Source organism: Phoxinus phoxinus (genome assembly GCF_949152265.1).
Source record: "Phoxinus phoxinus genome assembly, chromosome: 5".
NCBI lineage: Eukaryota > Metazoa > Chordata > Actinopteri > Cypriniformes > Leuciscidae > Phoxinus > Phoxinus phoxinus.
This window is the reverse complement of record NC_136880.1, coordinates 13,242,830-13,248,829: the sequence shown is the minus strand read 5'-3', so window position 1 is coordinate 13,248,829 and position 6,000 is coordinate 13,242,830.

Below are 6,000 nucleotides of genomic sequence, written 5' to 3'. Positions count from 1 at the left end.
AGGATGAGGCGCAGCATTTATCTCCCCAAAAGCTTCAGCACCTGCAACAGGCACGGCATCAATACCGCTGGCCGCCTCATGTGGCTCTAACATTTTGACAAACCGTGGGCTATCAAAAATTGTTCAATGAGATTTAATATAAATCACCACAATCAACGCTGATCCCACCGCATGCCACCAGTGTAATAAACCCTTAGTTGAAACAGCCCTACAGTGGCCAAGAACTCTTAACAGCCAGCCGGTTTGATCAAAGGGAGTTTACACTTTATTTCAGATAGAAAAGATAAAACTCATAATTTGACGCTTAATACATCACACAGTGTTTTATACTCAACGTAGCACACCAGCTTACACAGCACACAGTGAACACAAGTAAGGCGTGTTTCTCCGTTCTCGATTCCCCGACCACCCTCCCTGACCGTTACACAGTCAAACAGTCCATACATGCATGAATAGATTAACCCTCTGTGGACCAAAAAGCGCCGGCGCGTTTGCCTCGCTTTTTTTTTCACATAGCAGCAAAATAGACTTAAAATATTCCCGTCATTTATTTGTCATACAGGCTTAAGAAATATGTCTTCTTATTTATGGGTTCACTTAAAATCGAAATAAAACATTGTGCTTTTGTAAAATAAAGAAAGTAAACAGGGTGTGCTTTCTGCCTCTCCGTCTCTGTGAACTTTTTTTCTAGTGCACATCTGTAAACGTAAACAAAACTCAGCGAATACTATTCACTCAGACATGAGCTATATATCTCTATAATCATTTAAGTGTGTAGTTTTAAATTATCTAATTCAAAACTAAAACAAATATTCTCTGTTTATGTAATCTATATAAAAAGAGCGAGAGATCAGCCGTTCTCATTATCGCTCTGGCACCTCATTACTCTGATAATGTGACACGCCCATGGAGAGCGCGCACTATTCAAACGCAGATGATCTGAATCAACACATGCAAACCAGTCAACGCCCACAACAGCTGGATAACACACTGTAGCCTACTTTACGTTGAGGCGCTGTGAGGAATAATAATATTGTGATAATCCTTGAAATTTTACCTCAAACGTGCTGGAGTAGCCTAACAACGGATCCAGCTGCAGATCAGTAAGTGCTTTGTTCTAATCGCGATATGAAATGGTGTCTGTATACCGCAAAATAATTTTACAATTTGAATCGCGTTTCTGTGTTTGAATGAATGCACGGCACTTATGCATGCTTTTGTTTACTACAGCTCGCTCGTGTCTCTCTGTGAATGAATTTAGCTTTTAGCAAACTATCTATATTGCCTACTGAGATGAGTAAAAATCGACTGAATACGTTGAAATAAAATGTCTTTGTATAAGCAACATTAAACGGCAAATTAACATTTATGCCCTAATATATATTATAAAAGACGATATGTTACAGACGAAATATGAAAGACAACATTTCGTTTTGGATAGATTATAAAGTTTTTACTGCCATATCAAAACCTAATTTACAAGGTGAAAACAAAATCTTAAAGGTCAATATAAGCCTTCTCTTTAAATTATTTTTGTGTTTTATTAGTGACAAATTTGGGGAGAGGATAGCCTACATATTCCAAAACTTTCTGAAAATACGAATGAGAATTAACTGCACAATTACCAGAAATGTTTACCTTGGATATTATACAATTATACAATTCCACAGTTTGTGGAAAAATACACTTTTTTTCAAGATATTTCCAACTCTGAACCAATTCTGTAGTAATATATATATATATATATATGTGTGTGTGTGTGTGTGTGTGTGTATGTATATGTGTGTGTGTGTTGTCTTTGCATTCTTTCTTGTGGCTCAGTGACACCTGAATGAAAGGCTCATTAGTATGCAGCATTAGCAGGTCTTTGTCTTTTCAGGTGTGAATTAGGACATTATTCATGACCTAGTTGGATCATTCACGCCCACCTGCATATTGCCTTTCCAAACAAAAAGTGTCTTACAAAATTTAAATCAATCTATTGTTTAGCCCGGATGATAGATCATTTTGAAGTAAAAACTCTAGGCGACAACTTCCATTAGTCAAAAGTATTGTGGGAATATGTGAAGTTGGTCATATGTGGTCTTATATCAGAAAATTTAAGTTTGAGTTTTTTGAATAACCATGCATAAATAATATTCTCTCAAAAATGCAAACATGTACATGCATGTTGCTCACACATTATGATAGCCATGTTTGTGCTAAATAGAGTGTGATTACACCTTTGCCATTAATATGTTTATAAGCAACTGAAAAAAATACAAATATCAGGGCATGTCAAAACATCTCAAGGACCCCAAAAACACCTTGGTCCCCAGAGGGTTAAAAACACTGCCCTCTCTCAAGGCCAAGAAGACCCATCCGTATGGGTTGAACAGTGCAGGCAGCAAACCGTATCCTCAGCCGAGGACGCCAATCCACAATCCAGGGACGGCGTTTAAGTTAATTCACCAAGTAAATTCGTTGTTCGTGTCAGATAATTCTCGTTCTCAGGGTCTCAGTAGCATGTCAGCGTCAGCCGAGCAGTATTCTGAGGTAATTGGTGACACTACAATACTCCCCCCACTCTAACTCCACTTCCTCACCCAAAGGCAGCTAACTAACTTACTATCTTCATCTCCGGAGGACCTATTGCCCCAGAGAGACGGCCAAAACGTTCTCCACAGGTCACCACCTCAGATACGAGTCCGCCTGATCCACACCTCTTTTTTAAAGTCCCTTTGTGTACTCCTTCCACAGGTGAATGCCATCAAAGCAGTCATGTGATCACCCAATGATGACACACTACAGTAATTATACCAGTGCGAATAGACCTGTTGTACGTAAATATTCCGTCATTACCTGTTTAAAAGTTGTTTTCTGCGGTTTTGGGAGTATGGAGTATGGGGGCACTTGAAAAACCATTTAGTTGCAACAAGTCTGTCGCAAAACTCAAGTGTTTTCCACATCCCATTCAGATCAAAAAGAAGGTCGAAAGCACTTGTCAGAGGCACAAAACTTCTTTTAGCTTTAGGTAAGTGCCTATTACCAATAGAATCCAATCAGAATGTAATTAAATGAATTAATAAATCAATCGAATGGACCTAACTGTTATATATAGATTATAGATGTGTTATAGGGAGGTGACGGCGGTGTGTAAATAGTCACCCCTCCCACTCTGCTAGTTTTACTGAGATTTCTTATCCCGTGCGAATTGGCCATTAATATTACAGATATCCTGTGGTAAAATTACATTACTCCATCTACCCTTGTAAAACTAATCCCGTCCGAATAAAGCTTTAGTTCCCTAGAAGCACTACCTGTGTAAACAATGTTAACTTGCAGTGCAAACTCTTCCATTTCTGTGGCTTCTTCACCTCATAGCCCTTGGTTTCACATCCAGCCTCAGACAGAATGAAACATGTTTCAGCACAAAACCTCTATGGAATGGGCAGCTACACACTTTTGCTCAATGGGAGGCTAGCCTCTCACTAGCCTGCTGTGTACTTTTGTGCTTTTTTTCACACAAGAGTTTAGACTGACAAATTACCTCACTTTCCCACCCTTCTTGACCACGTCAACCCTGTTGTGGGGCTTAGCAGACAAAATGGTGAGAACAGAGGAAACAGATTTCTTTTGTGTGTGTGTGTGTGTGTGTGTGTCTGCTTGGTATTTTTTACAGTCTTTGCTCTAGTTGCACCCACTTCCTCAATGGTAACAGCTGTCAAAACGTTGCAGGATTACAGTACACCGCACTGGCATTAGAGCCTGGCAGAGGACAGGAAGCTAGGAGGGGTGATGCATGCTAGGAATAAGGGCCATACGGTTCGTCAGAGTGAGGTGAGAGCAGCCCAAGGGAGGATAAGCTAATGTAATGAGAGCAGCCATGCTAATGCTTGTAATTCTACAACATATGTCAGATATATGACAGGGTTTCTACTGTGATGATCTAGCTACAAACGATTAACAATGTGGAAACTGAACATTCTCTGACATACAGTACACCTTTTAGATTTAAACCACCACAACAAGCTGTTATTGAAGAAATATAGTGAGGCTCAGTTTCTCTAGTACTGCATCTGACAATAATATTCAGTCAGGACCACTTTTATCAAATAATAATGATAGAGAGCTGCTAAACCTATGGACTAAGCCCCGCAATGGTAACGGAAAATGACATTACCACGTGATGCAGACAGTTTCACTTGTTACATTAAATATATTACATTAAATAGAGGAACTGCTCTAACATCATGATCATCTGAATGTCAGCTGATTGCGAGCTTGATTAATATGATCAGCCTGAACTAACACTATGCATGTTTCTGGATCGGGGTAAGGTTCATATCCTGCAAGAACTTACAGTGAAGTTCATAGTGAACATGCTGTCAAGCAAAGCCAAGGTCATAGGTTAGATTACCATCAATGATCCCATGGAATTCTGCATAATTAACATCAAACCATGATTGAGATTTGAAAGCTTTGGGATAGTGGATGATCAGTGAACAAAAGTGTAAATTTCAGTCTGTTCATCACAAAGTTATCGAATGGCTTCAAAACACTTGAAATATAGCACAGAAATGTCTATAGATAACTTTTAAGGTGTTTATTATCTTTTCTGGAGCTTGACATTCAGTGGTCTATGCTTTCCTTGTATGGAAAATAGTGTTTACATTTTGCTAAATACTTTTTGTTTGTCCACTGAGGAAAAACGTCAGTATGAGGGTGAGTAAATTATAGCAGAATGTTTATTTCGGGGTAAACTATTACTTTATAACTGAAGTAGATTTGTCAATACTAAATCACTTTTATGAGCAATGTTCTTATATTCTTAGCACATGAATGTTGTTGGGAAAGTCAGAGCTCTCTCACTATAAGGCTTTACACAGCTGGTGAAGAAATTGAGGCTGTTGACCGAACAAAAGATCCTCAGTGGGGAACTAGTATCATAATCTGGCAAAGTTGTTTCACTTCTGATTCAACATAATCAGAGGGTCTTAAATTATGTCAGCATGATGTTGAACAGGTTTGCTAAAACATGTCATCAGAGAGGTGCATATAAATGTTACTCTGTTGTTTATGTTTTACAAAACATCATAGGGTTTGGTACCAAGACATGACAAAAATATGCTACAAAAGATTGTATACTTTATTTTTTCCCCCTGTCCTGTCCATCTGCCCAGATGTGCATCGTCCTCTTAGCTCACCAATTCTCACTAACTACATCTCTGGTGGCAACAAATTCAATCCCATCCCCAATTAGAGCCGGACATTGGAAGATGCTATTCCAGAGTGAGTTTGAAATTGCTTCAACTGAACAAGTTTTTGTGGACTTAAATATACAGATATGAAAGCCATCCAATATAAAGTACTTACAGAAATCTGTCATTGCAGAAAAGCACCTTGAGACAGCTGTTTCCTGTCTGTAATTAATCTCTGTGCTCCCAAAACAGGATAAAGGCAAGAACAGGAAACTGTGACACCATGTTGATCAGTTCAGTTCCTTGATGGCATGTCTTTGTTTGCACTTGATTGTATAGTGCATGAGTTGTGTTAAATTAAATGTCAACCTGGCAGGATAGTTTACTTTTTTCAAAATTAATATAGAATTTAATTGAATTAAACCCAATGAAACCCAAAGATTTTGAACCCTTCAGACCACTTTTACAACTTATAACAGTAGAGAGGATTACCTTTAGTAAAACTGGTCAAGTTGTATATGACGATATAAATTAAGATCTTTCTTTTTTTATTTTAGGGCCTGCACACCTATGATCTGTGGACTCTATTGGAACTGCTCCATTTATTAGGGTCCAAGCACTGAAATTGCACAAGGCCCTTTTTTTTCCCCCTGAGGATTATTTATTTATTTTAATAGTTTGGGTGCTTTTGGGGCCCTTAACATGCTCAAAAACTCTTTGTACACGTCGGCATCATCATCCATTAGGGCACGGGTGTGGGGTCTCTACAGTGCCCCCTTTGATCAACTCAAAAAACTTGGTCCATATATCATACATTCTT